Source organism: Panthera onca, chromosome B4, assembly GCF_046562875.1.
Source record: "Panthera onca isolate mPanOnc1 chromosome B4, mPanOnc1 haplotype 2, whole genome shotgun sequence".
Lineage (NCBI taxonomy): Eukaryota > Metazoa > Chordata > Mammalia > Carnivora > Felidae > Panthera > Panthera onca.
In genome coordinates, this window is record NC_138345.1 from 112,225,342 (window position 1) to 112,237,983 (window position 12,642).

Genomic DNA, 12,642 nt, shown 5'->3' on the forward strand with positions numbered 1-12,642 from the left:
TTTTGTAATCATTTTCATAAATAGTTCTGTTTATTTTGTCCTTATAATATGTTTCTCATCAGCTCTCAAAAACTTAGCAGATAGAGTTCCTTAAAAAGAAGGCATAAGTAAAAATAATTGAACCTAAATTTCTTTTACATGAGAAACAATATTTTTAAAGGATATTGTGTTCCTGGTCAAGGTCTGCTGCACAAAATTGTAAGACTGTTTATGAAAATCATGTAAAATGAGCTATGAATTATGGGTAAGGAGCTCTTTGTGTAATACCAACAGGTAAAATTCACATTCTATTGAATATTTATTCTTAAGAATGAAAATGGCAGTTCCAGGCATTGTAGATGACTTGTACTTAATTGCTCTGTCTCAGTATTCTTAGCTGTAAGATGGATATAATCAAAATAATTACCTCATGAGATTGCTGTGTAAAAGGTTTATAAAAGTGCCCAGAATATTACTTAGGAACTGCAATTAGCAAGTGCTGCCCTCATTAGTAAAAACATGGATCATCAAGTTCAGTACGTGCCATTTATCTTCATACCATCTCCAGCCTTTCCTTCTTTATTTATTCCAAGGTTTCACAAGAAAGACTTCTCTCTGAATTTCCAGTTGAGATTAGGTATGAACTGTAATTCAGATATCCATTAACTGCCATTTTATGTGTTTTTACAAACTACCGTCCTCTATTTTATGCAACTTCCGTGTTAACTAAACCTGCCAGGAAAAGTCTAGGTATGCCAAGATTCTTTGCTATATATGAAATACTTGGGAATAGCTAGCCCCTAACCTAAATCCTTGACATGTATGTGCACACACACACACAAACACACACGCAAACACACACACACACACACACACACACACACACACACACGTGCATGTGCTTTGAAGCACTTTTAACAAAAAACAAATTAAACTGACAGAAAATGATGATAGAAGCATCATATGTGGTGAAGAGGGCCCATGCTACCAATACTACAATTGTTCTCCACCTAAATTATATTAAACAGGTAAAAACTTTGCCTGCTAAAATTTAAAACTATTGCTAAGATTTTGAATAGCTTTTAATCCTGGCAAGAGTAATTCAGTCTCCCCTCCATTGCTATGCTTCTAGTTGTTTTAGACTATCACTGAAACTGGACTGTCTCTGAGGGAAATGTCAGGATATGATATGAACAGATTTGGTGAATAAAATAGGAAAATATAAAATGGGTACTTATATTCTTTAAGTTTTGATATTATTATATTTCTTAAATACATCTATTGAATAATTCCAGATCATTAAGAACTGTGTTTTCTATGTGTGTGGGTGTATATATATGTGTGTATATATATATATAATATATATATATATATTTATATATATATATATTGTGTGTGAATATATACATTATATATATATATACATATATATGTAATGATTGTGAAAGAAAGACATAGCTTAAAGACTTTTCTTCATGTGCTTTATTATGCTCAGAAAAATCAGAATTTTATCTATGTATTCACACAATTTCAGAAAAGAGGAATTTAGCTATTAGGATATTTGAGCATCAATTTTTCACTGCATGCAATAATTAAATAATACAAATGGAATCGTACAATGTTTTAACCCAGTGTAACTTTTTATTACATTATTGATACCATTTTGCCTATTCATCTCAAACATAAAAAGTTGAATTTCATTTCTCTGACAAAATGTTTTCATATATTAAATTAATAGTAACTAGTATTAATCAAGAGCACACAGTTTTCTGATCATTTTTAATAATGATTCTTTTAACTCCCTGTAGAAAAAAGTCAATATTGTCATCTGTGTTGCAGAGACGCTAGAAATATTATAAATGCATTGATGATATTAAATTCTTAAAATGTTTCAAAATAACCAAAATCACTTCAGCAAACTATCTTGTTTGTGCATCATTACTTAGAATAGAAGAGAAATAATGACACTTCATCTTAAATTGGTAGTAAAAGTTAATGAACCTCTTTTCCTTTCTAAATTATACTGCCAGCATGAGTTAAAACTAGTTTAATAGTCTGTGCAGAATATGTAGATACAAACTCTTAAAATCTATTATTAAAAATCCTATAGCTCACTACAATTAGTCACTGAGTAAGGAAACCAGGGTTTACAAACAGGGCAGTGGTCACAACAACAGAAAGAGAAAAAAAAAAAAGAGCATATAATGTGACTGTTATTGCAACTCCAAAATATTAAACTATATATGAAGAAACCTTTACCTAATTCTAGATTATCTAACCAATCAAGAAATCTCATACCACTGGACATAATAGGTATATCATATCTTTTTAGAATAGCTTTTGAAATATCAAGAATTGTAAGTATGAAAAATTATATACTGTTTCAAGCATTTTTTAAATCAAAAACTTTTTCAATAAATCTAAGAATATTGGGCCCAGCATTTTTTCAAAGATTCCAAGAATATAAACCATAGGTTAAATCTGCTTCTTTTACATAATATTTGCTGTCAATATTATAAAATATTAAAATTAACATAGAAAAAATAGAATTTTGCAGCTAATCAGTTTTCAACTAATTATATCATTTTGAAATGATTTAGTGTTGGAAAAGCAAATAATAAATACCTAAGTGAACAATCAGAAGGAATATGTTGTGCAATAAATAACTACATGTGGATTGAGAGAGATGCATTTTTTTAATTTGCATGAAAACAGTTTTTTATTTAAGCATTATGAACATACAGTATTATATTAGTTTCACGTGTACAATATAATGATTCAACAATTCTATATAGTATTTATTGCTCACCACAAGTATAGTCATCATCTGTTACCAAAGTGATTACCATATTATTGACCATATTCCCTTTATTGTAATTTTCATCTCTGTGATTTATCTACTTTGTAACTAGAAGTTTGTACCTCTTAATCCCTTGTATCTATTTCCTCATTCCCCCCACTCACCTTGGCTCTGGCAGCCACCAGTTCGTTCTCTGTATTTAAGGGTGTGTTTTTTCATTGATTTCTTTTTTCTTTGTTTGATTGTTTTGTTTCTTATATTTCACGTATGAGTGAAGTCATGTCGTATTTGTCTTTCTGACTTATTTCAGTTAGCATTACACCCTATAAGTCCATCCATGTTGTTGTAAGTGGCAAATCTCATTTTTTTTTTTATGGCTGGGTATATTCCATTGTGTATATATACCACATCTTTTTTATCATGAATGGATAGATGAATGCTATTGATGGTTTCTTGGGTTGCTTTCATATCTTGGCCTTTGTAAATAATGTTGTAATAAACATAGGGGCACTTCTATCTTTTCAAGTAGTGTTTTCATTTTTGGGGGTGAATACCCAATAGTGGAATTACTGGGTCATATAGTAATTCTATTTTTAATTTTTTGAGGAATTTCCATGTTGTTTTCCACAGTGCTGCACCAATTTGCATTCCCATCAACAGTGCTTGAGGGTTCCTTTTTTCTACTACCTTGACAACACCTGTTATTTCTTTTCTTTTACTCTAGCCATGCTGACAGGTATAACATGATATCTCATTGTGGTTTTGATTTGCATTTCCCTGATGATTAGTGACATTGAACATCTTTTTATTTGTTGGCCATTTGTATATCTTCTTTGGGAAATTGTCTATTCAGATCCTTTGCCAAGTTTGAAAATCAGAGTATTTGGTTGTGTGTGTGTGTGTGTGTGTGTGTGTGTGTGTGTTGAGTTGTGTAAATTCTTTATATATTTTGGATATTAACCCCTTATTGGATATGTCATTTGCAAATATCTTCTCACATTCAGTAGGTTGCCTTGTCATTTTGTTGATGGTTTCCTTTGCTGTGCAAAAGCTTTTCATTTTGGTGTAGTCCCTCCCAATAGTCTATTTTTGCTTTTGTTTCCCTTGCCTAAGGAGACCTATCTAGAAAAATGTTTCTATGGCTGATTTAAAAGAAATTATTTCCTATGTTTTCTTCTAAGAGAATGTATTCTAAATACAACTCAGTTCTATCAATACTGGGAGTTTGGTCCTGGGGTTAGATTAATTACTTACATGTCATGACTCCAGAACTAGTATGTATGTTCACCTAAAAGTTATATGATCTAAAGACAAACTGACTTAAATGAATGCATATTCCTAAATACTGTTCTAAATTGTGTTTTATTTTTTCTATTACACAATTCAATATGAAGCTGAAAACGAAGCATGAGTTTTGCTGATCAAAAGTTAATCTTTCAAAGTTGGAAACAAGATTTAATTCTTGAAAGGTAAAGAGTAAGGCAAGAAGAAAATAAGACAATAAATGATTTCATATACAGGTTCTTTCTTAGACATTACAAAGCCTCTATAGACCAACTGGGCACCTAAACATAATAACATCACCACTAAAATCTTTATTAAAACTGAATGGCATTCTCTGCTTCTGAAAAATGGAATACTACCAAAGTTCAATTCTATCTGCTGTACTGAGCAGAGAAACCATTTACAAGATATAATGAAGCAAGAATCTCTTTAAAAATACATGAAGGGCAAATGTGTTTTCTTTATGAGCTTCACAAATTTGATGCACGTTCTAATTTCTTTCTGTTGTAGCTTCCAGGGGCCCATTGATCTTGTGGTGTGGGAGGACTGTTACAGTATGAATCTGTTACCAAAAGCTATATGACAGCATTAATTAAGTTGTGCTTTGGGAAGATGAAAGCAAGCAAGATGCATATTTGCTTTTCTGCAAATAAATGCTTAAGTATAGCAATGTGCAGGAATTACGGGTACATTAATCAATTTGATTTTGTTTTCTTCTTTTGTTGGGTCTTTTATTCTTTATTTCTTTTCTTCCTCTGTTCTTTCCTTCTTTTTTTCTCTTGCTTTAATGATAACTTCTATATTTGTAATTCAAGGGCAGTTATCGGGGATGAATATTAGGCATAGATGAACTACAATCTCTCGTGTAGAGAGAAATTTTAAGAAAAACACATAGAATAAAATTGAGGCTCAAGAACCATCGGAGACCATGAGCAGCCTGCTTAAATAATTTGTAGTTTTTAATACATGTGTTGGTGTTTTGTTTGAGTTTTGCTGGGAGGAGAAAAGCAGCTCTTTATATGTAAAACTCTTACTATATGAAGAATCACCTAGAGTCACTATTTGAGGAAACTGGTGCCTCTTTTCATGATTGTCTGCCTAAGTATCTTTCTGACATTCTTACTGTTATTCCAAATCAGCTTTAACTTCATTTGCCAAGTTGCCTTTCTTCCACAAAAATTTTTTTAAATGATTATGTTCACAAGTGTTCTGTTGTTGTTGTTGTTGTTGTTGTTGTTTTTGTTGTTGTTGTTTTAACTGTATCTGTGTAGTGGCACCTGGGTGGCTCAGTTGGTTAAGCATCCAGCTCTTGGTTTTGGCTCAGGTTATGATCTCACAGTTCCTGAGTTTGAGCTCTATGCTGACAGTGTGGACTCTGCTTGGGATTCTCTCTCTCCCTCTCTCTCTGCTCCTTCCCTGCTTGCTCTCTGTCTCTCTTTCTCAAAATAAATAAATAAATTCAAATAAATAAAATAAAATAAACTGTATCTGTGTAGAGGGACAAAATGTAAGGTTTAAACTTCTTCCACGTGCTGACTTAGTCCTCATTTCCTTCTCCAATCTTTTGTATTTTTAATGTTTGTTTATATTTTTGACAGAGAGAAAGAGAGAGAGAGAGACAGAGAGAGAGAATGAACACGGGAAGGGCAGAGAGAGAGGGAGACACAGAAATCAAAAAAGGCTCCAGGCTCTGAGCTGTCAGCACAGAGCCTGGTGGGGGCTCAAACTCATGAGCTGTGAGGTCATGACCGGACATTGAAGTTAGACGCTTAATTCACTGACCCACCTGGTGCCCCAAACCGTCTCCAATCTTTTGTCTGGTCTTCCCTCTACATCAAGGTATCTATAGCCTGCTCTTTTCCTGTGATGTTCCTCTTGATCTGCTGTTTTCCTTGCCACATTCCATACCCTGGCCCCTTGAGGACTCTTACTCATTTTTAAGGTTTATCACTTGTGTCTCCCCTACCTAGCCCCTTCAGTCTCTCTCAACTAAACTAACTTTTTTTTTGGCTATTATATTTTGTTAATGACAACATCATGGACACTGCCATACTTTATTTTTCAATTATTTATATATATATGGTCTCCAACTGGGCTATGAATTCCATGAGGACAGGGAATGTGTCCTGTTCATTAATTTTCTTTTAGATACTCTTGTGATAGTTGTTATTGTTCTGCCAAGTGATACTTGCAACAAATTATTTCCCCATATTTCTCTTCACCCCCCTTGCCTTGAACTTCTATCATAGTGAATAATAGATATATTTTGTCCCATGATTTTAACAAGAAATATTTACTGAATGCTATTGTTTGTCAGGGCAGGCATTGCTCTTGGTGATACTCATATAGAAGTGATTAAGAACCTCCAATTTAGTGGGGGTAAGTCTTCTATGCTTAAGGAGAAGTTGATTATTTAATATTAAATTTCAATATCAAGTATATAAAATGTTGAAATCCTGCATTGCTCATAACTAGTGGGAATGGATTTGAAGAGAAAAAGAAATCTATATTGGTACATCTGTGTCACTTAAGTGGAACACGTTATCAAAACCAAATGCATTATCTTTCCTTATTCAATTAATTTACTCAGAATAATGTTACATTTTGTTTACTTTTTATTTGGATTATGCCTTTCTAGCGCAGCTATCTATTTTTCCTGGTATTTCTAATATCCTTTGGTTTTGTTTTGTTTCTCCATTGTTTTTAGAGTAAGAGGTAATTATGTTCCACAATCACTAAGTAGACCCAAAGCTTAATAATGTATTTATTAAAAGGACAATATTGGACAGGCTTGTTAGGCTTTGGTAAGTCTATAATCCAGAGATTTTCTTTAATTGCATTTGAGGCCTGTTCATAATTTATTGATTACTTGAACTATATTTGGCTTTGCTAAAGTGTATCTTCTAACAATACTTTTTAGGGAATGAAGACTTTCTTAGTCCTTGAATTCTAAAAGCATTATTATTTTGCTCACATTTGATTGATAGTTTAGCTGGGAATGGGATTCAAATTTCAAAGCAGTTTTCAATGAAGACATTGGGGTATTTCTGCATTTTTTAAAAATGTTTGTATTTTCTGGGGAGAAAACTGTTGCCCTTTTCTATCATAACCTGCCTAAATTCCAACTAAATTCTCCACATGCTCTTATCCCTAGAAAAGAAGGGATCATATTTTTTCTTATAGTGCCTATAATGGTATTTCCACTAGAACAGGTGCTCAAAAAACACTGTGATTATGAGATGTTTATGAGATGATTATGAGATGATTATGAGATTATTATGAAATGATTATGATAACATGAATGATTTTATATTAATGTTTAAGAAATAACCTAACTTAACTATAAACCTTTCCCCCATCCCTTTCTCCTTAATTCAAAATTTCCATCCATTCAGAAATCTGGTAGTCACCTGACATCTTGCTTACACATGTGATACATTCATTTAATTTGTTAACATTTATTAAGCATCTTCTGTGTGATAGGCACAATTCTAAGAGTTGGGAACAAAGTGGCAAAAGAAAAAGTCCTAACCTCATTGAGCTTCCTTTCCATTGTCCTAGCAATACCCTGAAGAATATTGAATTGTATACTTTGCATCTCCATAGTTGCCATGCCTTCCCATTCATATGCTGAAGCCTAATCCCTTGTGTGATGGCATTTAGAAGTGGGGACCTTTGCAATGTAATTAGGTCAGGAGACTAGAGCCATCATGAATGGGATTAGTGGCTTTATAAGAAGAAACATGCATGTCTTTCATCACCAGGTGAAGATAAAGCAAGAAGGCATCCATCTACAATCCAGGAAGAGGACTATCACCAAAACTCCACCTTGCTGGCACTATAATCTTGGACTTCCAGCCTCCAAAACTGTAAGAAAAAAATTCTGTTGTTTAAATCACCCAGTCTATGGTATTTGTTAGAGCAGCTTGAGCTGATTAAGACAACAGCCATTGTCATCTCTCTGGAACTACTAAAGTAGACTTTTTCATACCCATTCCTTCTAATATACAGCTTCAATAATCCACAGTCCCCACTAGAACCTACACTTCTTTAGTCCTACTATCCTCATCCTCACCACCCTCTTGTATCTCTCCACATCTAACACATATTCATAGTTGTCCTTATTTTGCTTAATTTCCCTGGTGATCATTGTTACCGATGCCTAGCATATATCTTCACCACTCCTCATGCATCAAACTCCTGGCTAAATCACAACCCGGGGTAAAAATCATTTACCCACCAATTTTCCTCACACTCCCATGAACCTGAGCATGGCTGGAGACAAACACACAACTGTAGCTTTCACCTCCTACCTTCCACAGCGTTCACCAGATTCTTTACTGTTTGGTACTTTTGTCTATACTGTTCCCTTGTCCTGGAGTCTCCTCCTGGGCTTTCCGTATAATTGACTGCTCTTCATTCTGTAGCTCTCAGCTCAGATATCACTTCCTACAAGCCCCTTCCTTACTGGCATTTTAAAATAGAATATATATATTCTAGTTTATATTGATACATTTTCATTTCACTGGATCATGTAACAATATCTTGTTCTTTTATTTCACAAAAAAATAAGATTAGAAAGAAAATAAATTATATTAAAATGATTTTATTTTGGTATTTAAAACAAAAGTGATGCAGTAATATTTGTGCTTCTTTATTGCATTTAATGGCATAATCATTCTTTGTATCTAGTAATTATAATTTCTCAATAGTGACGGGAGTAAATAATAACTTGAGATATCCATATCAACTGTGACATAATTCAAAAAGATCTGTGATTTCTGGTGGTGAAAAATTCTCAGGTAGTGCGGATATTATTACCAGTTTATTGAAGGAAATGTTAAATTTCACTTAGAGATTTTGAAAGTAAAGGTAATTTTTCTCATTTAATTTCATAGCTCCCATGAATTTCACCCAAAGTCTCTTTAGGAATCTATGGTCCCCAGACTCATGAGACACCTGGGTGGTGGCCTCTGTCAGTTAAGCCACCGACTCTTGATTTCGGCTCTGGTCATGATCTCATGGTTTGTTAGATCGAACCTTGTGTCAAGCTCGGCACCGACAGCGTGAGCCTGCTTGGAATTTGCTTTCTCTCTCTCTCTGCCTCTCTCTTAAAATAAATAAATAAACATTTAAAAAAAAAAAAACCTGATTCATACAAATCCCTCATTTTGTGGATAAGAAACTTTTTTCATCCTAAGGTTTTGTGCTCGCAAGTTGTGCATGACGATGAAAGCCTGTTCTCTCCCATCTCACTCCAGTGCTGAAAGGCCAGACACAATCTCTGAAGTAAGTAGCACAGGATGGATGCACACTGAAATACTGGGGGGCAGCACCACGTATAGCAGTGCTTTATTAGGTCCTTCAAAATTATTACGTGGTAATTTAAGCATCAGAGTACTTGGATCTGACCCTACCACCGTTCTACACCACTCCTCCCATTTTATTTATTTCCATCGGCCACTGATCATTAACTGAAAAACTTTAATATCTCTAAAATACTAAATATCTTGCTCTGTTTTTTGTTTCCTCTGTAATTACCGTGTACCTTATTCGAGTGCAGGCTTCTTAAGAACATGGACTTCCCACGTCTTTCATACCACTGTATTCCTTGTGGAAACAGTACTGGCTGGCCCGTAGTAGGTGCCAAACAATATTGTTGAATGAATTGACCAAAGTATAAAATCCATTGTGTGAAAGATCTTTGTATTAAAACGTTTTGTTTTCAGAATTCAAAAATAATATAAAATGGCGTAATGAGTACAATTCAAAGTTTCTTAATTGCTGGCTAACAAGAAGGTAAAGCGACAATCACAAACCAACATAAAGCCTATTATATGAAAATATAGTAACTAGAATGATTATTCTTTTTGTAGTGTTTATTTATTTTGAGAGACAGGGAGAGAGAGAGAGAGCAGGTGGGGAAGGGGCAGAGAGAGAATCGCAAGCAGGCTCTGTGCTGGCAGTGCAGAGCCTGACAGTGGGCTCAAACTCCCAAACCTAGAGAAGGATCATGACCTGCGCTGAAACCGAAGACTTGGACACTTAATCAACTGAGCCAGCCAGGCGCCCTAGAATGATTATTCTTAATATAAAGTGTGATAAATGTTTATGATTTGAAATCAAATCGAATCAAAGGAAGAAACATTTCATAATTTATTGGTAAGACTCAGTAAGTAAGGAAGTGCATCCACTTAACTACTCGCATTTACAAGAGTATATATAGGATATTGGGAATATCCTTGACTGGAAAAGCAAACTTACCATTTCCCAGAGTAAGTTTGCCTGACAAAAAGATAGCTATTTATACACCAGCAGTTAGAATTCTCTAAAGGAATCTTCAAATCTTCGTGCAGGTAGGTGGAAGATGCACTTGTTTCAAATGAAAGGAGACATTAGGGAAGCAGGTAGGAGGAATGAGTGAAATGGTGTAGGCAGGAGCCAAAGCACAGCGATGGGGAAGAGAGATATTTGACCTCGCTGTGGGTGGTGAGAAGGCAGTGAAAAATGTGCTTTAGGAATAAAAATGAGAGGTGCTTGGAAAAAAACGCTGAGTTTTAAAAGATAGTTCACTGTCGGGCCAGGCAAGCCAAAGGCACAGTGAAACAGCACAGGCTGTGTTCGCGGCTCAGTTAGAGGTGCTGCACACCCAGTCACCTCGTAGCAGGCATGAAGCATTGTCCTGCCACTGTCATTTAGGACAGTCAGTTCATGATGATCACTTTATGAAATGAAGGAATTTTAAGAAAGACTAAAATCATGCTATAAAAGCTCTAATCCCTCTATTATTTTTTTTTTTCCTTTCTATCATTTCTTATTAAAAATCCTTCTTGGGGGGCCTAGGTGTCTCCGTTGGTTAAGTGCCCACGTCTTGATTTCAGCTCAGGTCGTGATCTCACAGCTTGTGGGATCAAGCCTTGCATGGGGACCTGCACGGACAGCACAGAGACTGCTTGGGATTTTCTCTCTCCCTCTCTCTCTCTCTCTCTGCCTCTCCCCGGCTCCTGCTCTATCTCTGTCTCAAAATAAGTAAATGGAAAATAAATAATAAATGAATAAATAAAACTAATAAAGATCCCTCTTGATTCCTATGAAAACCAGTAGAGTAGTTAAAAGAAGAGACATTGAAATTGGATATTCTTGGCCCCGGCTCCAGGTCTCCCAGTTATTAGCTCTGCAACATTGTGCAAGTCCCAAACCTCCCTATGTCTCAGGTTTCGCTGGGATAAAATGAGTCATTACAAAAGCAGGGCTAACACGAGGCCCAGCACCTGGATGATTAACCCCCAATAATTACTGGGGATTATTATCGTTTTTGCTGCTGTTGTTGCTGTTGTTTTTGTTATTACTCCGTGTCAGATCCAAATCTATTTGATTTGATTTGATTTGTTAGTTGTTTTGTTTTGTTTTTTTTTCAGTTGTACTTTAAAGAATGTTTGGAGAAACTCTATCACTTTTTGTTACAACATCAAGAAACACATATTATACCTAAGGTGTTTTATTTCATAACTTGTATTTCTTTGGAGTTGCTAAGTATGTCTGAGTGTACTAGAATTTATTCAGTAATATAGAGGTTGACGTTATTTTACTAAACATTTAGAAACAACATAATATTACTAAGTACACAGTGATTCAAACATATAAAATGAACATTAAGCAATATTAAATTGGCTAAATTCTCCCTACTTAATCCATTACTGGTAGTTTCTTGCTAATCTCCATTTCTAACATGACTCTTAAACTCTGAAATATCTGGAGAAAACAGACTTCTAAGTCAGGTCTTGATTTTTCCAAAGAGTTCAGATAACTTCAATCAAGTAGTTTCAAATTTTGCAAAGCTAACATATACTAAAAAAGATAATGCTAAATTGCACCATCAAAACAACTGATCCAATTTCAATAAAATGCCTGCTTCCCAGGTGAAAGAAAAAAAATTCTCCCAGTCATGAATAATTCCATACCAGTGTCTAATATCCAATCTATATTTTATGTAAGAGTTAACTACGTTTCCTGAAGATTATCTATAAAGCATTTGAAGCTACAATTTAATTTTTTATATGTAAGCTATTCTGTTTGGCTTTTGCAGAAATAGTATTGTCAATAATTTTAGGACAGTCTATGTATATGACTATTTTTTTTTATTTATAACTCACTTTGTTCCAAAAGAACGAAGTCTGTAATCAGGTAGAAACCAACACACTGTAGTTGAGATTTATACTGATCATTGGATCTTTTCTGCAAGATTATGAAAGTAATCAATTAAAGATTGATTAAGAATTAATTGAAAGTTGAGGGTGTTCCTCAAATGGTTGATGGCTGCCACTGGAAGCCATGTCTGAGCAGAAAATAAAATGAGTGAATACGGGGGCGCTTGGGTGGCTCAGTCTATTGGGCGTCCAACTCATGATTTCAGCTCAGGTCATGATCTCAGGGTCATGAGGTTGAGCCCTGTGTCAGGCTCCGGATTATCTGTCTCCCTTCCCTCTCTTTCTGCCCCTCCCCTGCACGTGCTCTCATACTCCCTCTCTCTCTCTCTCTCTCTCTCTCTCTCTCTCTCTCTCTCTCTCAAAATAAACAAA

General features: G+C 34.8%; 1 long non-coding RNA gene across 8 annotated transcripts in view; it reads left to right on the plus strand.

Annotated features, from left to right (window-relative positions):
• Positions 1-12,642, plus strand: part of LOC132693982 (uncharacterized) — a 283,679-nt gene that overhangs the window by 175,253 nt on the left and 95,784 nt on the right. For 7 of the 8 annotated variants that reach the window (XR_013556549.2, XR_009617092.2, XR_014137883.1 and 4 more), the window contains 2 exons: positions 7,828-7,932; positions 9,265-9,352. This is a non-coding gene — a long non-coding RNA (uncharacterized LOC132693982). The remainder of the gene's footprint in view (positions 1-7,827; positions 7,933-9,264; positions 9,353-12,642) is intronic. The other variant, XR_009617090.3, reaches the window with a different exon arrangement.